Raw genomic sequence first — 24,709 nt, forward strand, 5'->3', positions numbered from 1 at the left:
CTCCTCTATGATGAAGAGCAAGTGTCAGAGTCTCTTCTGAGATCCCCTTTGGTCCTTTCTTTCTTTCCTGTATTTCATGCCCTTTTCGTCTCTTCGTGTGTGATGTGCTTGATGTTGTTACATAAGTCATCAGCTCTTCTGTCATTTGTGTTCAATGAGTCAAATCTGTTCTTGAGCTATTCTTGAAATTCAGGTAGGATATGCTCAAGGTCACATTTTGTCTTTTCTGAATGAACTTTTTTAATTCTCTTCAATTTCTACCTAAATTTATGTACGAGCAATTGATGATCTGTTCCACACTCCGCTCCTGGCCTGGTTTTAGCTGCTGATCTTGAGCTTCTCCATTGTCTCTTGCCACAGATGTAGTCAATTTGCTTCCTGTATATTCCATGTAGTGACATATACATAACATAGTGTCCGTTTATGTTGTTGAAAGTGACATTTGCTATAAAGAAATAGTTGGTCTTGTAAAAATCTATCATGCGATCTCCAGCTTCATTTCTATCATGAAGGCTGTACTTTCCAACTACTGTTTCGCCTTCTGTATTTCCAACTTTTACATTTCAATCACCAGTAAATTATCAGGGTATCATATTGCATGTTTGAGCCATTTCAGACTGAAAAAGTTAGCATTCCTCAATTTATTCACCACTAGCTTTTGAGGTTAATACATAAATTAGGATTTCCTGATATGCATATAGATATTATCCTATCACAGACATGTGTGTGTGTGTGTGTGTACATATATATATATATTCTTTTTGGTGATGAATACAACATCATTCCTCTTGAATTTGTCACTCCTGGCAGAGTAAACCACATGATTGGCTGATTTTAAATGGCCAATACCTGTCCATTTCAGCTCACTAATGCCTAGCATATCAATCATCATGTTTCATTTCATTTTTGACATCTTCAAATCTTTCTAGAGTCACAATTTTTACATTTCAAGTTCTGTTTATTAATGGATCTTTGCAGCTATTTTTCTCATTTTGAGTTGTACCCCCATTAGCCAATGAAGGCCCCCAAAGCTGTACTCCATCCATATCACTATGGGCGACTTGATTTGGGGAAGGGAAATCTTCCCCGGTCATCTCTTGAGAGCCTTCTCACCTGGGGGCTCATCTTCCAGCATCATACCTTACAATATTCCGCTGCTGTTCATAGGGCTTATAGTATCTGTCAATGTCCAACTGCCTTTTTATCATGACCCACAGGGAAAAAATATGCTCTGTAGTTTATATATAGGGTTTTTAATATATATATATCTTATACATAAGGCTTTTTATATCTTTAGAGACTAGGTTTTTAGCAGCTAACTGGTCAGAAGTGAACAACCTATTCCTCCTTCATGGTTTGTTCTTAATCTGGAAGTTCTGCTGAAACTGGTTCACTTCGTGTGACCTCCTGGTACTTGAAAATCTGGTGCCATAGCTTCTAACATCACAGCAACATGCAAGCCACCATTGTACAACAAACTGACAGATACGTGTGGGTTTGCATCTTTAAATAAACTAGAAAACATAAGCAATCGTGGTTATTGTTAGGTCCATCGAGTCAGTTCCAACTCACAGTGACCCTTTATACAACAGAAGGAAACACCACTGGACCGGCACCAACATCACACTTGTCCTTGTGTGTGAACCTCCTGTCGCTGCCATTGTGTCAGTCCATCTTTCTGAGGACCTACCTATTTTTTACTGCCCTTCTACTTTGCCAAGTATGGTGTCCTTATAAAGAAGTATGGCTTTATAAAAGTTTTGAGATATATATGTATATATATGTATGTGTGTTTGATATATATGTTGTGTGTGTGTAGATAGATAGATAGATAGATAGATAGATAGATAGATAGATAGATAGATAGATAGATAGATAGAGTTGTGTGCCATTGAGCTGATTCCAACTCCATAGTAGTCCTGCATAGATTCCCAGAGCAATTTCCTAGGCTACAATCTTTACGGAAGTTCATCTCGGAAACTCTTTTCTCTTGGAGGCACTGGTAAGTTAGAATCACTAACCTTCAGTTAGCAGCCAAAGCACTAGCCATTGCACCAACCGCTCTCTTAGTTTACAGCGCAGAAAGCCCTGTGCAACGGTGCTACTTGGTAACACGTGGGAATAGACTCCATGATGAAACAACAGGACGAAAAAATACTGTGCATCCAGTGTCAAAATCTAAAATAGACTTTTTTCTATAGGTTCTGCTCAAATATGAGTTAAAAGCTTTGAGATAATTGAGATTGCTTCTAACTTTGAGATTCTGTAATTTTCACCACAAAACCAGTTGTGTATGGTTACATATATGGCTCTAGTTTTCCAGCAGAAATCAAAGGTACAAGAAAGCAATTAGTTTAAAAGGCACAGTAACCCAGCCTCCATGACCCTAAGACCAAAAAAATTAAATAATGCCTGGCTAACCACTGATAACTCTCCTAATGGGATCACAATTTTAAAAAAATCAGCAGTCATCAAGTTGGTGCCAACTCATAATGACCCTTTAGGACAGGGTCAAACTGTCCCTGTGAGTTTCCGAGAGTATAAATATTAACAGGAGTTGAAAATCTAGTCTTTCTCCCATGGAGTAGCTAGTGGTTTTCAACTGCTGACCTTGTGGATAGCAGCCCAACTCATAACCACTATGCCACCAAGGCTCCTGGTGACCTGCTATTGTGGGACCATAATAGAAGGTCCTAAATAGAGTGAGAGAAAAATATATAACAAAACTCAAAATCATAAAAAAGATCAGGCTTACTAGTCTGACAAATATTTCTGTAATTCCTGTACAAATGAATAATTCAGGTACATGATATGGAGTTAGACGACATTGACCCAACAGGGCTTCAAAAAGTTGCCACCAGGAGCTAATCAAAGACAATATTAATGGCCATCATTATGCCCCGCCCCTCAGGAGATGATCAACAAGACCCTCTCAGTAAATTAACAAGGAGGCTTTGAAAGGGAGTCAAAGGCAGATAAAAACCAACAACAACACAAACACGGATCCAGGAATGGGTTTGGGGCTTGCACTAAATCCTAACTCCAATTTAAGAAAAATTAGTTCTTACACTATGGCCCTGCTGAATACTCGCCCTCAGGAAGGGAACACAGAAGATATGGGTGCTGAAGCAAAATGTGGCAAAGAAATTAGGTGGTGCCTGGCTATCAGATGAAGTAGCATTGGGGTCTTGTCTCCAAACAAGCCGCCATCTAAGTGAAATGTCAGCTAAGTTCACATGGAAGAAGCACACCACCATCAGTCACTGAAGGATTGTAAATCATAAAATATGAAGTCAAAGGAGGGATTAGTATCAGAGCCTAAATTATGAGAATCTGGTTTGCAGATGGCTGTGGATGACAGTGGGAACCCAAGACACATTTGTGGGAACTACATAGGAAATAAACCTCCGGTGATCTCCCTCTATCCATCATTGAGGGATGGGAGGAAAGTGGTTAGTAAACAGGGTGCACTGGAGAGAGGAGCATAGCAGATCAAAGGGATGAACCTGACTTGAACAGTTAAAACTTTTGTCAGTTTTCAATATTTTCTGTATTTTTGTTTTGTTTTTGTTGGTTCCTATTAGGGTTTATCTCAGAGGTGTATGTCATCGGGGGTCACCCTCTTGAAGCTGTGTTACATGTTTTTCTGGTTTTTAGTCTAGGAGATCCAAGATTGCTGATCCGATAGGGACAGCAAGTAGAATAAGGGTTTCGGGAAGGGCGGGACGGGGGGGGGGGGGGGGTGGTAAAAAAGAGACAATGTCAAGGAGTTCAGGAAGAAAAAGAATGTTTGGAAACTGATTGGGGCAGCAATTATACAGCATTGCTTGTCATGACTGAACTATGGAATGATATTTGTATTAACTCCCAGTTCATAATAATTAAAATTAAAAACCCTTCTGTAATCCCTGAAACATACTTTGAGCCTAGAATGAAACTCAACTCATGGCTCTGCTTTCAGCCAAATGATAGACAGGCCTGTGAGGCGAACACTCAGACCGGGAAAGCATGCACTCCCTAGAACAATCCACCGATGGAGAGGAAAAGGGCAGTAACAAAGCACAGAAGGCAGGCAGGAATAAAATCAAAGGACCAATGGGAACAGGAAGCACAGGGAGAGAGTGCTGCTAGCCCCTGGGGACTGCAATCCATGTCACAAAACAAAAAGTGCATGAATCCTCAAATGGAAACCCAACTTGTTCTGGAAACTTTCACCCAAATCACACACACACACACAAAATTTTTTTAAGTACCACTTTGCTATTTAGTCAGCTCTGGCCCATAGAGACTCCAAGAGTGTTCAGAAGCAACCAGGCTCCATGGGTATGCGACTTTGGGAAAGTAGATCACCAGATACCATGGACTTGAACCGCTAACCTTTGGGATAGCTGTCAGGTGTGTTAACTGTTATCCAAGGCACTCCTAAAGCCTTATTCACTGTCGCTTGATAGCTACCTTCCATCTCCCCAAAGGACAAGATGAAAGGTGGTGGTTTGTCTCCATGTACATCAGTAACACCTGACTCTCCATTTAGACTCCTGAATGCCCTAAAGACATGTCCGGGAAGGAACCGTGGGGACATGAGTGCCATGAAGCATTATGTAACCCTTCAGGGAGCATAAAGTCTGAAACGATGCTTCTCCCCCGCATCTTTCCTCGAAGGCCTCCTTCAGCGGGCAGAACGTGCTCCAGCGAGTCCACCTGGCCACAGAAGAAGCAGGGTGCTTGGGTGGAGATGGAGGCAAGAGCGTAATTTACAGAGGAATCCAGTGAGAGCTTTGTGCGGTCGCGGAACCATCGCAGCAGGAGGAAGTGAAACTCGCACCTAGCGGTGAGCTGACCAAGGAGGAAGGCGAGAGTGGCTGCAGGTGAGTGACACGGAAAGTGGAGGAGAGGAGGAAAGAGAAGTGTGTGGGCCAGAGGGCAGGTTCTGTGTCAAAGAACAGGCCCACGGAACCAGCAGACAGCATCGCTTGAGACAAGGGAACTTATTATAATGATTTACCCTATGTCCATGTCCTCCTCTAAGCTCCAAATTTCATGTACACCAAGATTCCTTGTCGGATCTGTCCCTTGCACCTCCTCAGAAAGCAATTAATATTTGTTCAATCAACGGACAGATACGCCTATTAAAACGGTATCTACTGTAACAGGAAGTCTCCCTGCCTGAGCCCGGCGGAAACTGTCTCCTATTTTAAAACCCTAGTAGATTGTTGTCACCGTTAGGTGTCGTCAAGTCAGTGCTGAGTCATAGAGACCTTCTGGAGAACAGAACAAAACACTGCCCTGGCCTGGCCCGCCCTCCCCTTCCCCCTCAGCTGCTCCCATGCTGAAGCCCATTTTTGCAGCCTTTGCGTCACTAGGGCTCACGGCGGGTCCTCTGTGTCTCTGCCCACCCTCTAGCTTGCCCAGTGTGATGCTCTTTTCTCCAGGAACTTGTCCATCTTGACCACACACCTAAAGTCCAGGAGCTCAAGTCTTGTCATCCTCACTTCTAAGGAACATTCTGACGTTCCTTCTCCCAACACAGTGTGGTTCATTCTTCTGGCGACAGTGAGTATTCTTTGCCAACCCCGTACTCCAAAGACAGAAATCTTCTTCCTTCAGTCATCCTTAGTCACTGGCTCGCTGGGACATGCGTGTGAAGCCCTTGAAAAGCCATGGGTTGGGCCAGGGCACACTTTGGTCTTCAAAATGCCTCCACGCGTCATCGAGTCAATTCTGACTCAAAGTACCCCCTGCCAGAGTTCCCAAAGCCACACATCTTTCAGGGAGCAAAATAGCCTCACCTTTCTTCAATGCGGTGGTGCGTGGTTTTGTACTGCCAACCTTGAGGTTAGTAATCGAATGCTTACTCAACAGCACCACCAGGGCTCCTGCAATACGGCATCTCTGCTTTCTAACTTTGTAAAGAGGACTTTCGCAGCAGATTGTTTGAGTGCAATACATTGTTTAACTGATTGCTGCTTCTATGGATGTTGATGTGGGTCCAAGTCAAATGAAATCCTTCACAAGTTCAGTTTTCTTCCTTAATCTTTTCTCCATTTATTTACTGGTCCCGTTGTGAAAATAACAGCCCCTGATAAGACTGATGCTGGGGCCTTTACAGTGATTCATTCATTCAACAAGTTCCAGGTAGTCCAAGCGTTGTTAAAAAAAAAAAAAAAAAAAGCCCAGGTCCCAGTGAGGTGGTTGTGAGATTATCCAGTAATCATAAAAGTGAGCGAAATAGGCAGGTCTATCAAAATACAAAGAAGATGTGAGAGTGAGAAGAAGGAAGATTCCCACATTTCTGATCACCAGCTTTCCCAGTGTCTCCACGTAACAACGTGTTGAATAAGGTAGACAATTCTGGCCCTTCGGCTAAGGATCAATTTAGAATACGTCAATGATAATGGGATTTGGGGCACTCCCCACACATGCTACACTCACAGGGGCTCTGGGCAAGAAAGGAAAGGACAGTTATCACGCAGATCACAACTCTCTGACCCAGTGCTCAGGAGGATATGTGGGAAGAAGACAGACTGGGGAGTTGAAGAAGTCGGTCTCCACTCTTGACTGGCCCTTGCTTACTGGGAAAGTACCTGGACTTCCCTGGAACTCGATTCTCTTGCTTGCGACATGAGGATTCTAGCTCTATCATTCAGGATATGGTAGGAATTCGAAGTCAGGGATGTAAGCGGCAGCCAGCACACTCTGCAGCATAAGCAGACGTACAAGGAGTAGTTGATGTTGCTATTGATAACCAGGAAGCAATTGGGTCCTTCGCTCTCAGTCACCAATGTGAGAGACCTTCCTGACACACGTTGCTGACACCACCCTGCCCTGGAAAGCATGCTCAGAGGCCGATACGCCGGCGTGTCTTTCTCCGTGCTTTCTCCTCACTTTGCTTCCTCTCACTCTTCCTCTCTTATCTCTTCACATTGTTTCAGCCTCAGGGAATAAAAATAGAAACATCAGGGCTGGGGGAGTGGCTTACATATTGGGCTGCTAACCACAAGGTCATCAGTTTGAAACCACTTGCCATTCCACAGGAGAGAGATGAGACTGTCTACTCCCATGCAGAATCACAATCTCAACACTACTCTGCCCTGTAGGGTGGCTAGGCGTAAGAAGTGACTCGATGGCAAGGAGTTTGGTGTTGGCTTTTGAAACAAGAAGTTCAGGCAGGCGGTCTCAGGGTCAGCTCAGCAGCTCAGTCATATCTTTGAGAACCTAGCTCGACCTACCCCCTTCCCTTATGGCTGCAGCATGGCTACCACACTCCAAGCATCGTATCCTCACACACAACATCCCACACAGTGTACAGAAATGAGAGGGCAGTAAAATGTTATTTCCTTTTCATACTTTTCATTGATCAGAAAGGAGGCATCTTTTCCTGCAGGCCCTAACAGTCTTGTTCGTAGCCAAAGAACACTCTAGACCATAAGTTTCCAAACTTATTTGGGAATCCCTTTTTCAGGAAAATAAAGTACTTAGCGCCCCTCTGGCAATTAAAAACTTTTGTAGGATAGCCCATAATCCAAGATCAAGTGTAGACATCTACTTTTGCAGCCCCCCACCCGGGATCATTCAAGCACCCTGCAGGGTGGACAATAGCTCACACTTTGGGAACCACCACCTGAACTAACACGCAGAATAGGGGATTGCAATTAGTCTGCTCTGAGCAGGTTTAAGTGCAGCTCTAGATTCATTGGGCCCAGCTTGCTCCCTGGGTTTTAATATTTGCACCATGCAATGAGAAGGGCTTAGTTATGCTTCCCTTTGCTTCATCTCCTGACATGACCAGCTCAGCTTCCCCAAAGTAAGTCTAGAGTCTTGATAATGGTCTCTATCACACCTGTATAAGCAGCTCTGACTTTCAGCCCTAACATGATAGATCCCTGGTGTCCATGCTCCTCCCACCATTTTGTATTTGTACACCACGTGCTGATATAATAGGTCATAAATAAATATATGTATACTAAATATATGTTTATGGCCTGTTACATATATTTATAATATGCAGATGACACAACCCTGCTGCTGAAAGTGAGGTGGACTTGAGACATTCGCTGATGAAGATCAAGGATTAAAGTCTTAAGTACGGATTCAAGTTCAATGTCAAAAAGACTAAAATCTTCTGGACAACTGGATAGGTAGATGGAGAAAAGATTTATGTTGTCAAGTATTTCTTCTTGCTTGTATCCACAATCCATGCTCATGGAAGTAGCAGTCAAGAGATCAAAAGACGTCTTGCATTAGGTAAGTCTGCTGCACACGACGTTTTGCGAAAACTGAAAAGCAAGGATGTCACTTTGAGGACTAAGGTGCACTGCCCCAGGTCTTGGTGTTTCCCATTGCTTCATAAGCACGTGAAATTTAGAGAGTGGCTAAGGAAGACTGAAGAAGAACTGATGCATTTCCATTGTCGTTCTGGAGAATAAAACGACTAACCGTATTGGAATGAATTAGGCCAGAATGCTCCTTAAAGAAGACGATAGCAAGTCTTTGCCTTATAAACGTTGGACATATTGTCAGAAGAGACCAATCCCTGGAGAAGGACATCATGTTTGGTTAAAAAAAGAAAAGGAGGGGCAGCCAAATAGAAAGGCCGTCGATGAGATGGATTGACACAATGGCTGCATCGATGGATCAAGTATAGGGACAATTGTAAGGATGTCACAGGAGTGGGCAGGGGGTCACTATGGGTTATAGTCAACCCAATGACACCTAACAACAACATACAAGAGGTCCCTTGGCCAGCATCGTGGCTCTGCCTCATAGGACCCCTGGCACAACATGTCCTGCACGATCCTCACAACAACTTTATGTTTGAGGCCATTGTCGCAGCCACTATGTCCATCATCTCATCACAGGCCTTCTTTATCCCACTGACCCTCTACTTCTTCAAGAATAATGTCCCTTTCCAGGGACTGGTAACTGATAATGTGGCCAAAGTTTGTGAAAGGAAAATCTCGCCATCTTCACTTCTAAGGACCACACTGGTTGCTTTTCTGCCAAGACAGATTGGTTCAGTGTCTGGCAATCCCTGGTACATTCAACATTCTTTGTCAACACCATCACCCAGAAGCATCCATTCTTCTTCAGTCTTCCTAAGCTATTGTCCAGCTTTCAAATTCATGTGAAGTGATTGAAAATACCACGGGCTTAGATCCGATGCACCTTAGTTTTCAAAATGACAGCTTTGCTTGTTAACTTTATAAGCAAGTCTTTTGCAGGTTTGCTCAATTTACTAAAAAATCATTTGATTTCTTAACTGCTTCCTCCATGGGTGGTGGTTATGGATTCAAGTCAATGAAATGCTCAACAATTCCACTCTTTTCTCCACTTACCAGGAAATTGCTTACTGGTCCAGTTGTAAGAACGTGTGTTTTCTTCATGTTGAGGTGTAAGCCATGCTGAAGGTCGAAGTCTGAGCCTCATGAGTCCTCTTCATTTTCAGCAAGGAAGGTTGTGTCACTGCATATTGTGGGCTATTAACGAATCTTCCTCCAACCCTGATGCTATCTTCCTCTGCACACGGCCCAGCGTTTGCTCAGCATACAGACTGAAAAGTATAGTAAACGGATAAAACCCTGACACACGCCCTTTCTGACTTCAAGCCATGCAGTATCTCCTGGTTCTGGTGGAACAATAGCCTCTTGGTCGATCACCAGGTTTTACCCGAGCAGCCATTGAAGGTACAGCTGATGGTATCTTCCTGTCAGAGGAGAGAAGAGTGAAGGAAATTGAGGATACACAGACACAATTAGTCCAGTGGACTAATGGACCATACAAACATCAGTCTCCACAACCCTGAAGCCAGGTGCCCTGCTACCACTGCCAACTGCTCTGAATGGCTCACATGAGAGATCCTGGATGGAGTGAGGAAAACACGGGGAACAAAACTCATACTCGTAAAAATAACCAGGCTTCCTGGTCAGATAGAGCTTGGTAGAACTCCCAAAACTATGTCCTTGTCACCCCTTGTGTCTGGCAATGAACTCACTCCCATAGCTCAATTTAAAGCCTAATAATAAACCCAAAAGCCAAACTAACTGTCCTCAAGTCAGTGATGACTCATCGCAACCCTATAGGACAGAGTAGAACCGTCCCTGTGAGTTTCTAAAACTGTAACTCTTTACAAGAATGAAAGCCTCCTCTTTCTCCCAAGGGGTGGCTGGTGGTTTTGAACTGCTTACCTTGTTATAGTTAGCAGGCCAACTCGTAACCATCAAACCACAGACCCAGCAGTAGACAGATCAATAAAAAGAATGTACAAATGTGCTTGACACGATGGATGATGGATGCATTGTAATAAGAGTTGTAGGAGCCCCCATACACCTAGGAGCTACGCACACCTTAGAATAAAGAACCACTTAAGCATCTACCCCAGGAAAAAGTCAGAGGAGTTGGAAAAGAAAGCATACCGGAAGCAAGGAACACAGGGAGGAAGTGGAATAAATGATGTCGCATTGTGGTTGCATCGTGGGCATTGCCGTCGATGACATGAAACAAGATGTGCATGGATTGTTGAATGGAAAACTGATCTGCTATGCAAGCCTTCACCTAACTCACAACAAGAAGTTAAAAAGAACTGAACAGATTTCAAAGGGTGGCTCGAGAAGACAAATTAAAGTATTCTAATGCTTGGGACCCAGCAAGAATTCTGGGTAATGATGATTATTTAGAGGATCACTTCCCTCTTCCCCTCCCCCAACATATCCTTGGAATGAATTCATTCTTTCACTCGTTCAGCAACCAGTTGCCAAGTGTCCACTCTTAGTGGCCCCTGGTTGGACTAGGAGAGCCCTGCCCTGCACCTTAGAGTAGACTAGACCACGGGCCCTGGGCCCTGGGCCCTGGTTGACTGACTACAGCTAAAGTCTATTAGAATTAAACAGTGTTGGTGGAACTATGTCCTTACTCAGTGTGACAATATTTTGATATCTGCCTTTTCAAACAACAACCAGTACAGACCTCTCCCCACAAGAGCTGGCAAGACAGCCTGTTGGGGACACCCCAGCCCTGTGGGTGGTACCAAGTAATGCATTCCCACTCCGATCTGCCTCGCTCTGTACCCTCCATGGAAGAGAGAAATAAAACACACAGCGAGAGGTGATCTAGGTCAGGATAGACCAGGCTGGGCTTAAAGGTGAAGGGCCTAAGTTGAAAGGCCTTTGAGTTCTTGAGGGAGTCCTGGTGATCCAGTGGTTACATGTTGGGCTGCAATCAGAAAGCTCAACAGTTCGAAACCACCAGCTGCTCCTCAGGAGAAAGATGAGGCTTTCTACTCCCATAGACAGTTACAGTCTCAGAAACTCACAGGGACAATTCTACCCTGTCCCATAGGGTTGTTATGAGTCAGCATCAACTAGATGGGCTGTGAACTTGGTTTGGGTTTGGGGTTCTTACCTTATTCCCCTCAATGTCTTGTATCTGAATGTGAGTCTCCTGGCCCAGTGCTAAACTACTTCCTCTGTGACTTTACAAATGTCTCTAGGGGGGTTCTGTGTTTTTTAATTTCTAAAATTGGTGGAGGTGGGTTGCCTAGTCACCTGGATAAGCACAGACTCATTTGTGCTTATTTATCTAAAGTAACAGTTTCACATGGCTTTCCCCATCTCTTTGAAACTAATGTGAAGCTGTTCACTGTAGACAAGTAAGCACAAGTTAGCCTGTGCTTCCCTCGCTGGCTGAGTGTCCCATTCCTGTCAGGCACTGGCAGTTTGAAAAGGGACGGAGATTCTGTAGGCAGGGGCTGTGGCGCTGGGGGAGAGACAGGTGCCAGCCAGGACAAGAAGCCGAATCTTGGGTGTGAGGAAAGCCTGGCGTTGTTCACTGTAGACTCATAAAAAAGCACAAGTCAACCCATGCTTATGGATAATCTGACACTGCAAATAGATAAATTACATAATAGTTCCCCCTACCCCCTGGCCCAGCCATCTCCTCTTGGAACATCAAGATGATTCAAAGACATATAATTGAGGAAAGAGTTGGAAATCTCCAAAGTGGGGTATACCTGGAAGTGAGGCCAAGGTGGTATTGTCTTAGAGGTGGGTGAATACACCCTAAAGCCCACAGCTGTGTTCTGTTTGGCCTGTACTCTGTGTGCTGTGCTTTTAAATGGGGGATTTGTTGGCAGCCTTGAGAAACCAGGAAATTTCACATAAAAATACAGATTTCTGGCTTGTCTTGGAAAATCAGAAGATCCAGCAATAATTGGCCACAGCTGAACAACATCTGCCCCTTCAATCAGGATAGGAGCTCCAGTCCAGCAGAGCCCCTTACACACACACACACACACACACACACACACACACACAGCAATGCACATGCATGCACACATCAACATACCCTAGGTGAACACCCAAATACACAAACACAGAGACACATCCAAATTCAGATACACACACATAAGCACCCGCAGATTCCCCCCAAGCACACATACACAACCCAATTACACAAAAACACACACAAGCCCCCCCCCCAAAAAAAGCACTCATCTATTTATATCCCCCGTCGCCATCAAGCTGATTCCCTCTCCCGGCAGCCGCACAGGCTACAGAACAGAATCACTGTACACTGTTTTCTTGACTGTCATCTCTATGGCAGCAGGTTGCCAGCCCTTTCTTCTGCTGTGCTTCCGAGAGGGTTGGAACCATCAGCCTTTAGATGGTCTGCCGAACACTTCACCATGGCATTACATACATCTGTGCATACATAAGCACATGAACATCCAGCCACAACCCCCAAACATTCAACATGCCTACAAATACACACACACACACACACTCCCCCTCACAAACCCACACAAGCACTCACAACCAAAGCCCACTGCCGCAGAGTCAGCTCCAATCCAACAAGTCTAAGTTATTGTTGCTGAGGGCCATGGAGTTGGTGCCCAACCATAGCGACCCAGCGCACAACAGAACGAAACACTGCACGGTCTGACGCCACGCTGGTCGTTTCTTTCTGTGCCTGAGCCTACTGATGTAGACACGCTGTAGGACAGAGAACTCTGTGACCACTCTATAGGACAGAGCAAAACTGTCCCCTAGAATTGGCAGGCCTAAACCTTTAAGGAAGCAGGCTACTGTCTCTCTCTCACCCAAAGCAGCTGGTGGGCTTGAACAACCTACCCTTCTGTGTGCAGCCCAATGTTGAATCCACTGTGGCACCAGGGCTCCTTACACACACACACACACACACACAGGGCTCCTTACACACACACACACACACACACACACACACTCCTGAATCACTCCACACATTTGCATGTGCCTTGGCTGCCCAGCCCCGTGGATATCTGAATTGGAGACTCTGCGCCCTGCAGCGGCAGTGGACCTGGAAGCTCATTTCAGCTCTGCCAGCGATGAGCTGTGTGACCCTGAGACTTCTGCCCCTCTCTGAGCCTCCCTTTCCCAGTCTATAAAAGAAGCAATCATTTACCCAACAACTACTGATAGAACATCTGTCACCTGTCGCCAGGCCAGCATGCTAAAAGCAAGACAGACGAGGCGGACATTAAATAAAACAGTGCAAAATAAAACTAAGAAGACCCTTGCCAGGGTGGTGGGTGCTATGAAAGAATTAAGGCTAGGCAGGGTGCTGGGGAGTAGCAACTGAGGGTGCTGTGGGAGGGGCTTTCCTTGGCTCGGGAATGCTGGACCCACTTCACAAGGCGGTCTCAGGAGGAGATGGAAGGGACTACCCACCCTTTGAGGCCATCACACATCTCAGTGGTCCCCAAGCTAAGTATTCATGGGAGGGAGGTTTAAACAAAAATAACAAGAGCGGGGGAGGGGCAGCTCCCAGGAGCAGGTGGGACCCACGCCCGGCTCTCTCCCCCCAGCCCCAGTGCTCCCAGCACCCACCACTTTCAAAGCCTCCGCAATTATCCCATCTATAAATACAGCCACACAGGCAGGAGTATTAACCCTTGAAGGGGCTCCCATGCTCTCTAGTTTTTCTCTCTTCCCTTCTCTGCCTGCAGCCCCTCCCCCTTTGGCCCTGAACGCCTTCCAAGCCGCAGCTGAATCAATGTTTGACTAGTAATTCTCAAAGCGCTGCAGTGGAGGCAGTGGATAAAAAGACACAGGTCGGGGTATCTGTTCTACATGACGGAGTGCTCCGTGACGCTCCCCGCACTGGTCCTGGGCTCCGTGTGGACACCGGGCACTGGGCCCCGGGGATATGTCTGTCCCAGTTCTCATCCACCCAACTGGTAATCGCGATGCCATATGCTAAGGTTATGGGAGTAACTAAATAGGCTCTGGTCCTGGACAGCTGTGCTCAACAGCAGCTTGTTTGTAGTTGTTTTGTTGTTGTTAGGTGTGACATCAGTCGCTCCGACTCATAGAGACCCTTGTGCACAACAGAACGAAACCCTGCCCAGGCCTGAGCCATCCTCACCAGTGACACTGTGCTTCTAATGTCTTATGCCCATTGCTGCAGCCACGGTGTCAACCCATCTCCTTGAAGACCGTCCTGTCCTTCAGTGGCCCTCTACTTTACCAAGCACAATGTCCTTCTCCCGGGATGTGCATCTCTGCCATGGAGTCAATTCTGACCCATCGCAACCCTACAGGACAGAGCAGAGCTGCCCCTCGGAGTTTCGGAGTCGGGGACTCTGCCTGGACAGGCAGCCGCATCGTTCTCCAGCAGAGCAGTCCAACTCCGGCCCCACAGCCTCAGGGCTCGTTGAGCCGCATCTAAAACATCCGTGGGGAGATACCATTTTCCACAGGCTTTGTGAAGCCTTGGTCAGAGCCCAGGGGAGAAGAAGGTCCCACGCCACCCAGGACCACAGAGGCATTATACTCAGAAGCAGAGCGAAGCCAGGGGAGGGCAGATACACTCTGTGTGGTGGGATGGTGCCCACTAGCTTCCATGAGCAGATGTAATTGGCTTGTTTGAAAACTTTCACGGCTGGCAGGGAACTGATGGAGCCCTGGCTGCCTACTGGGTTAGCATTAGGCTGCTAATCACAAGGTCAGCAGTTCCAAAGCGTCAGTTGCTCCAAGGGAGAAAGATGAGGCTTTCTATGTACAGAGATTCACAGTCTCGGAAATCCACAGAGGCACTTCTACTCTGTTCTGTGGGGCAGTATGGGTCAGGGCCACCTCAATGGCAGTGAGTTTGGGTTTGGTTTGTTTTTTTGGCAGGCAACTGAAGCCTGTTACTCAGGAGAAGCAGGAAATGTGCAGATCCCCGTTGTATATAAGGGTTGAAACCCTTATATAAGTAGACTTCAAAAAGTTCACGGAAAAATTCTATCATCTTTTCATTCTACTTTTCCACAAACTTTTTGACACCCTTCCATACATGGGACTAAAGTGGCTATGCCATCGGTGGGCCTCCTGGTTTCAGAAGTCAAGGTCGTACACAGCGTTCATTTTCGGCCTTACACCATAGACTTCAGGATACTTCTGGACCTACTATCTGAAAAAGCAGCTCCCCTGTGCCTCCTCCCAGGTACCACAGACTCTATCAACCCCCTTGGTAGTGTCTTCTTAGAACTTGATATACATTATCGCTGGTGTGAATTTTTATTATCTATCCACTCATATCTCCATACACACTCTCCTGTAAGTTGCATGTCTATTGCTAGAGCTGTACCCCTCGACCAAGCACAGTGCCTGCAAACTAGCGAGTACTCCACAATCACTGTTGAATGAACGCCCAGTCATGTGCCCACCATGGCACATGCAAAGGAACCATAAGACGCCTCCAGAAGGTAAGCACAGAAGGTCTCGGGGTTGGGCCCGCCTTGCTCAGTACTGGTCCCAGCACTTTGGATGGGACCTGGCTCATAGTATCTTGTCCAGAAATGTCTGCTGATTGAGTTGAGTTCAGGAAATTTCCAGCCACAAAGAAACTCGTATTCAGGAGGCGTTATGCTCACGAGATACTACTCAGCAACCCTGCAGCCTAGGTATGCTGTTGTTGGGTGTCGTCGGATCAGGTCCCGTTCCTAGCGACCCGATGTATAGCAGAATGATGTACAACAAACAGGACGCTGGTGCCTGGTCCTGCACCAAGTTCACATTTGTTCTTGTGCTTGGTCCCACTGTGGCAGCCACTGGGTCGGTCCATCTCCCCGAGGGCCCACCTCTTGTTCACTGCCCCTCCACTTTACCAGGCATGATGTCCTTCTCCAGGGACTGGTCTCACCCGGTAATACGTCCAAACTATACACAAGGTTAGAAATACTTGGCATTTTTGTTTTTCAGCAAAACAAAACAAAATGTAATAAACATTCCAGTGGAAGCTATGTAGTTGGCCAACGCAATTAATTTTACCATCCATGAGAAGGCAATCAACGCAAGTGAGTTCCAACCTGGGTGTGAAATGTGGACCCCAGACAGGAAGCACTGGATAGGGAGAGAGAGAAGAATGCTTAGTATCAACTAGAATACTTTGAGAGATTTCTCCGTTGAGATTGGACTGGACATGGGCCAGATTAGTGTGGGGAGGGAGGGAAGGAGGCTGTCTTATTCGATTATTCAACAAGTCTTGAAAACAAGACGGCACAGGAAAAGCTCTAAGAACGGTGCCTATCCCGTGGGAGCATCCAATCAGAGCTGATTGTCTTCAGCAATTATGTCTCAAGCACCTGCTACGGGCCTCGCGACGCGGAGCGGAAGATGATAAGATCCCAGCTCTTCTGGAAAGTTCATTCGAGTCTAGACAGCAGTAAATAAAGTTAACACTTTTCTTCTCTTTTTTCTTTCTTTTCTTTTTTTTTGTAGGTGAGAAGTTCTACAATGAATATAAAATGGCAGCAGTTTGTGGGGTCAATAAAATCCCTGTGAGCAGGTAAAGGTAAAATGAAGATAAGAATGAGCCGTTGAAGAAGGGCGAGGAGTAGGGCAGCGTGTTCTAGCACCAGACACACCGGGGGCTCATGCGAAGATGCTTTGGCTAGAACAATTCGATACCAAAAGAACAGTACGGCTGGGCTGGTAGCAAACATAATGAGAAGGCTAATTTATAAGTTCTGTAGACACAATTTCAAAATCCGAACACTTCTGGGGAAAGAAACATTAGTGTGAGTTTGGTACAAATTCATTTGAAAGCCAAGATAACGTGAACTGAGGTCAGACTACTTTAATATCATCACCTTATCTATCCATCTTCATCCGGTTATAAATCCTTCCGCAGCATTTCCAGTTTCATACACTCTTCTTCCTGGTGATATTAGATGTCCTTGGAAGCCACTACCCAAACCAAAGGAACCAGGAGCTTGAAAACAAAGCTCTGATAACTGGCAAACTCAGCTGCTGCCACCCCATTGAAGGAAGAAGGAGGCTCACACATACCCCTGAGCTACAGTCCCCCTAACCCCCCTGCTACTGAGTGAGTTACCACTCACAGTGGCCCTATGTGAGGTTTCTGAGGCTGTACACCAGCAGCAGCAGTTGGTGGGTTTGAACAGCTGACCTTGTGGTTAGCAGTCAAACACTTACCTGACAACCCAAGAACCACAGTCACCACATTCAGCCATGGGGAGGCCAACCAGGCTCCAATGGCGTCCATCATAGAAAGACAGGTGTGTGTCCACAGGCAGAGAGATTACCAATGTTGGTTGAAAGTGACTTCTAACTCTTGGTCAAAACAGTGACTTAGCTGGTTTAACTCTGATTGCTTTATCGTCTACTTATCACCACTACCAAGCATTTTTACTTTACATTTCATTCATAATCCTTTGTGTATATTGAAGCAAGTGATATTTTTAAAATATATGTATATAGGGGACTTCTACTCTTGGAAAAGATGGGTTAACAGGGACTAGATTTACCCTCCCACCTAAAGTAATTTGAAAGCCCAGGCAAAATATATGTCCCAGAGTTTTCAAACATTGAATAACAGCAAAACAGGACTGTGAATGCCCAGAAAAGAGAAACAAACGAGGTGGGCTGTATAATTGTAGCAGCTTGCTACATGGAAGAAGTTTCTGGACCACAGCAAAGGGGGTGATTACACAAACAGAAGCTGCCATGAGGAGACAGAGATTAAACTTTTGGAACATCATGGTGGCTGGAATTGAGAAGGTGGTTGGTGGAGGTGGTGGTAGTGGTGGTGGTGGTGGAGGTGGTGGTGGAGGTGGTGATGGTGGTGGTGATTGGTTGGTGGTGGTAGTGGTGGGTGGTGGTGATTGGTTGGTTGGTGGTGGTGGTGGTGGTGGTGGTGGTGGTGATTGGTTGGTGGTGGTGGTTGGTTGGTTGGTTGTTGGTGGTGGTGGTGGGTGGTGGTGGTGGTGATTGGTTGGTGGTGGTGGTGGTGGGTGGTGGTGATTGGTTGGTTGGTGGTGGTGGTGGTGGTGGTGGTGGTGGGGGTGGGGTGGGGGTGGGGGTGGTGGAGGTGGTGGTGGTGGTGGTGGTGGAGGAGGTGGTGATTGGCTGGTGGTGGTGGTGGTGGTGGTGGGGGTGGGGGTGGGGTGGGGGTGGGGGTGGTGGAGGTGGTGGTGGTGGTGGTGGAGGAGGTGGTGGTGGTGATGGTGGTGGGGGTGGTGATTGGTTGGTGGGGGTGGGGGTGGGTGGTGGTGGTGGTTGGTTGGTTGGTTGTTTGGTTGATGGTGGTGGTGATTGGTTGGTGGGGGGGGGGGGTGGCGGTGGTGCAGTGCCCCCGGGTGAGTTCTGACTCTCAGCAAGCCTGTGGACAACAGAGTGAAGTAGTGCCAGGCCTGCGCCACCATCACAAATAGTTATGTTGGAGCCATTGTTGCAGCCACTGCGTCAATCCTCCTTGTTGAAGTCTTCCTGGGTTTCTTTGGCTGACCATCTGCTGTAGCAGTCCTCTTCCAGGGACTAGTCTCTCTGAACAACAGGCCCAGAGAATGTGAGACAAAGTCCCGCCATCCTTGCTTCGGAGGGTTCTGGCTGGACTTCTCCCAGGACAGATTTGTTTGTTCTCCTGGCGGTCCACAGTCTTTTTAATATTCTCTGCCAACACCATCCTTCAACGATATCAGTGATTCTGCAATCGTCCTTATTCACTGTCCGGCTTTCACATGCATTTAAGCCCATTGAACATACTCTCGCTGGGTCAGGCACATCTTAGTCCTTAAAGGGACACCCTTGATCCTCAATATTGTGAAGGATCTGGTGCAGAAAACTTGCCAAGGACAGTACTTCTCTGGCTTTCTTTCTTTTTTAATAATTCAGAAACTGTATTTATTAATGATATATGTATATATTTTAACTCTTCTTTTTTAAATCATTTTATTGTGGGTTCATACAGCGCTTATCACAATCCACACATCCATCCATTGTATCAGCATATTTGTACATTTATTGCCATCATTATTTTCAATACATTTTCTTTCTACTTGAGCCCTTGGTATCAGCTCCTCATTTTCCCCCTCCTTTCTTCACCCTCCCTCTCTCACAAACCCTTGATAATTTATAAATTATTATTTTTTCATGTCTTACACTGATCTATGTCTTACACTGACTCCCTTCACCCACTTTTCTGTTGTTCGTCCCCCAGGGAGGGAAATATATGTAGATCATTGTGATCAGTTTTCCCTTCTCCACTCACCTTCCCCTTCCCCTCCTGGTATGGCTACTCTCATGGTTGATCCTAAGGGGTTTAGCTGTCCTGGATTCCCTGTGTTTCCAGCTCGTATCTGTGCCCATCTACATGCTCTGGTCTAGCCAGATTTGTAAGGCAGAATTGGGATTTTGAGAGTGGGAGGAGGAAGCATTAAGGAACTATAGGAAAGTTGTATGCTTCATTGGTGCTATACTGCACCCTGACTGGCTTGTCTCTTCCTTGTGACCCTTCTGTAAGGGGATGTCCAATTGTCTACAGCTGAGCTTTGGGTCTCCACTCTGCACTCCCCCTCATTCACATTGATATGATTTTTTTTGTTCTGGGTCTTTGATGCCTGATACCTGATCCCGTCGAAACCTCATAATCACATAGGCTGGTGTGCTTCTTCCATGTGGACTTTGTTGCTTCTCATATGGATGACTGATTGTTTGTCTTCAAACCTTTAAGACCCCAGATACTATATCTTTTGATAGCCGGGCACCATCAGCTATCTTGACCACATTTGCTTATGCACCCCTTTGTCTTCAGTGATGGTTTCGGGAAGATAAGCATCATGGAATGCCAGGCTAATACAACAGAGTATTCTTGCATTGAGAGAGTACTTGAGTAGAGGTCCAATGTCCATCTGCTACCTTGATACTTAACATATAAATATGTGTACATAGATCTATTTCCCTATGGTTTTATATATATTTACATATGCATATGCCTGTATTTAGACCTCTTTAAATGCCCTTACATCCTAGTTCTTTCCTCTATTTTCTTTTACTTTCCTCTTGTCCCACAATCATGTTTGGCCTTCATTAGGGTTTCAGTAATTCCTCTTGGTTACATTGCCCTTGATCAAGCCCCACCAGGTACCCTACACTCTTCTTGTCATTGATTTTAGATCACTTGTTGTTCCCTTGTCCCTGAGTTTGTTAACACCCACTTCCTTTCCCTGCCTCCCCTCTCCCATGTTCCCCCAGAACCATCAATCCAATTGTTTTCTCCTCTGGATTGTTTATCCCGCTTATCTAGATAGACATGCAGAGACAATTATAAGCACAAAAACAAGACAGAGCAAAACAAAACAACAAAGGAAACCAAAAGGCCCAACAACAAAAACAATGACAAAAAAATTTAAAGAAAAGCCTATAAATAGTTTCAGGTCTGTTTGTTGACCTTTAGGCATGTTTTCTAGTCGAATCTCATGGGGTGTCACTCCCTGGTCCCAAAGTTTATTTTTGGTATTCCCCAGGGACTTCATTGCTTTGCTCCCCTTGGCGTTTCACCCCAGTGTGGTGGGATCTGATTGGGCACAATTCCCGCACTGTGCCTCCAGCGTTGTCCATCATAGCAATATGGGTCAATGAGGGATGTCTTGTTTGTGGTATGGCCAGCCCTATGTTTCTCCCTGCACATTGGGTGCTTTCAGCAGGAATATCATCCTCAGGCCTTGGTGGACTAGGATGTGCTCCACTCTCTCTCCTCCTCTCTTCACTGGTGCCTGTGTGCTCTGATCAGACACGCCCCTCTCCCTGAGCTGTAACTTCAGTACTGTCCTCTGTAGTGCATTCTTCTGGCAGGGGGTGGTGGAGGGGGGGGGTCCATGTAGTTGGGATTGGGGGCAGCCCCGAAGACCTCTCTATTGGTTCCCTGCTTTATGCCAGTATGTTGCATTCCCATCTTGGTACACCGGGTTGAAGTCTGGTCCTTGACTCCCTCTCCTGTGGGATAAACAACACTCTCCCCTTGGGTGGGTTAGTGCCCTGTTTCCCCACTAACCATGTCTTTTCCCCCCTCCTTTCTAGTTGGCTGCCATATGTGTCCCTGGATTGGGTCTGGCCCCTACCACAGTACCTATACCTCACCCCTTCTCTGGCTTTCTTGACCACTGCTTCCACGAGCACTGATTATTGCTCCATTATCTTGTCCCAGATGTAGAACCAGTTTGATTCCTGTATATTCCATCTGACAAAGTCCAAATGCATAGTCACTGTTTGTATTCTTTATAAAGATTGTTTGCAATGAAGAAATCATTGAACTTGCAAAATCCAGTCATGTGTTCTCTGGATTCATTTGCTTCATCAAGGCCATGTTTTCCAACTACTGGTCCTTCTTTTTTCCATCTGTGCCTTCCAATTACCAATGATTATCAATTGATTGCATGTTTGACCAATTTCAGGTGTAAGAAGCTGCTGTAACTCTTCAACTTCTTCACCACTAGCTTAAGTCATTGGGGCAGAGTATCTGAGAAGAGATAATGCAGGTGTCCCCTCAAGTTCATTGCTACGTCCTGATCTGTACCTCTGTGAAAGGAAAGATCCACTGGAAGGAGTGTCCAAAATGTAACTAAAGATCTCAAAATAGCCTGTGTTCTCCCTAGAGAGGGAAACCTCACTGATACCTAGGGCATTTGGTAGAATCCTAAGAAAGGTACTGCCTTTTGGTAAGACTAACTTCGCCCTACATCAGAGGCTACTCTGGTGGCACTGCGGGTTAAGCATTGGGCTGAGAACCAGAGGGTCAGTGGCTCAAACCCACCAGCCATTCCACAGGGAGAGATGAGGCCTTCTTCTCCCGTGCCATGTGCAGTCTGTTGTTGTTGGGTGCCATCGAGCAGCTTCCGACCCATAACTACGCTGTGTGCTTCAGAAAGAAACATGGCCTGGTCCTGAGCCATCGTCACGGTGGTTCCTCTGTTTGAGCTCGTTGTTGAAGCCATCATGGTCATCCATGTTGCTTTCACTGCCCTTCTATGTTACCGACTATCATGTCCCTCTCCAGGGACTGAACTCTCCTGACAACATGTCCAAAGAATGTAAGACGAAGTCTCACCATTCTTGCCTCTAAGAAGCACTCTGACCATATTTCTTCCAAGACAGAATTACAGTCTAAGAAACTGTATATCGTGTCACCATGAGTCAGAATGAACTTGACGGCAGTGAGTTACATTTGAGGTTAAAGAGTATGCTACAGCCATGCTGATAAAGCTTTGTGGCAAACTTCAAAAATATCTGATGGAGTCCAATTTAACTTACCAGTGCCAGAAGGAAAATAGAGCGTTATTTTAAAAATAGAGCAAAATACAGAAACTAACGTTGTAAAATTCCCAATGGCAAGCAACCAATAAAATTTATCAGCATGCAAAATAAACCAGAAAAACATGACTTATCCCTAATAACAGAAAATATATAGGAGACAAGAATATTAAAGCAAATATAGTAAGTATTTAATTAAATTATATAATATCTAAGTATATAGCAAATTATATATAAGATAATATTAATTCATTTGTCATAAAAGGTAATATTCACCATTTCCAGGGATAAAGATGTAACGTAACAATCATAGAAAATTTTGCAATGCTCTTGCCCAGCTTCAACTAATTGTTATTTATTGAGCAAGCGACCCAATACCTGCAGCAGCAAAATAAACATTCCCTGGAACGTTCACCAAGTTGACGTGATTTTGAATCAGAGAACAAGTCCCAATAAGTGTTAAAAGATTGAAATCCTACATGATATTCTAAGTCATTAACAGTCAATATATGAAAAATCCCCAGACCCCTCAGGAACAGAAATGAGAGTAGCAATACAAGGAGGGTAGGGGGAACATGGGGGGAGGAGAGGAGAAAGGGGGAACCAAGTGCAATGATGGATGTATAACCCCCACCCCCACGGGGAAAAACAACAGAAACATAGGTGAAGGGAGACAGTGGTTGGTGTAAAATGTGAAAATAAGGGCAGGGAATGTATGGATGTGCTTTATACAATTGATGTATGTATATGTATGGATTGTGATAAGAGTTGTATGAGTCCCTAATAAAATGTAAAAAAAGAAAAGAGGAGAAAAAAACGATTAGGGCAAAGACTGTACAGATGTGCTTTATACAATTGATGTATGTATATGTATGAACTGTGATAAGAATTGTATGAGCCCCAATAAATTGGTTTAAAAATGTGAAAATAATAATAATTTCTAATTTATCAAGGGGTTACGGGGGGGGGCAAGGGAGAGGGGAAAAAAGAGGAGCTGATACCAAGGACTCAAATAGAAAGTAAATGTTCAGAAAATGATAATAGCAACATATGTACAAATATGTTTGTTACAATTGATGTATGGATTGTGGTAAGAGCTGTAAGAGTTCCCGCAACAAAAATTATTTTTAAATACATTTATTGGGCGCTATTACATCTCTTATCACAATCCATACATTCATCGAATGTGTCCAGCACATTTGCACATATGCCGCCATGATGCTTTATGGTTGCTGCAAACACCTAATGCAAGGGTGCAAGCCATCATGATATTCACCAGGTGAAGTTTGCTCAAAGCTTTTGCTTGAAAACTGCTGCTGAGAAGTGAACCTGACACCACTGTGGGGCCCTAAGAATTCTTAGTGGGATGTTTCACATACAAACTTTTTAAAGTTATCCTCCTCTATCCAGTCCTTATGGCTATCAGAAGTGACCCTGACTCTCAGTGGATCATGACACAAGTCCAAGAGCACAAAGGGATGCGTGAGGTGATGTCTGTAGACAAGGAGAGGTGTGGCCCGGGGGAGGGACCACAAGTTCTACCACACTATGAGCTGTTCTCAATGCCCCACTTGAAGCACAAAATTCTCCATTTCCACTGTACCCACTAGCATCAGTAATGTTTATAAAACTTTACACCTAATTAACCATTTAGGACTATCACAGCTACTTAAAAGTGCTCTTTAATTTGTCTGTTAAAAGAGTAGTTGTCTGCAGATTGTTTTATAAATGCATTGTCAAACCATGAGAGTGAATGCGCATTAATGTTTGAAGACAATAAGTCATTGTGTATCTTGTTTCTAACAAGGTAAGTCCTTTTTGTCTTTGCTTTATCTTATTAGATATATGTCAGTGTTTAAAATGACACACTCTGGAGTTAATAGGTGCAAAATTCTTTTAAAAAGTAACATTGGAATTTTTTAGAAGCTAGGAAAAGAAAAGCAAATTAAATTGTACTCAAAATAATCAGAAGGAAGAAATAAGTGGGAGAAATCATTAAAATTGAGACTTGTAAAACAATCTTTTTAAACATTCAATGTAAACAAGACTGGTTCTTTTTGGGGAGGGGCGAATCAATGGCATTAATAAAACCCTACCCAGATTAATCAAGGAAAAACATGAAGATAGGTCAGATACATTCATCT

This window comes from Tenrec ecaudatus, chromosome 14 (genome assembly GCF_050624435.1).
Source record: "Tenrec ecaudatus isolate mTenEca1 chromosome 14, mTenEca1.hap1, whole genome shotgun sequence".
In the NCBI taxonomy this organism is placed as follows: domain Eukaryota; kingdom Metazoa; phylum Chordata; class Mammalia; order Afrosoricida; family Tenrecidae; genus Tenrec; species Tenrec ecaudatus.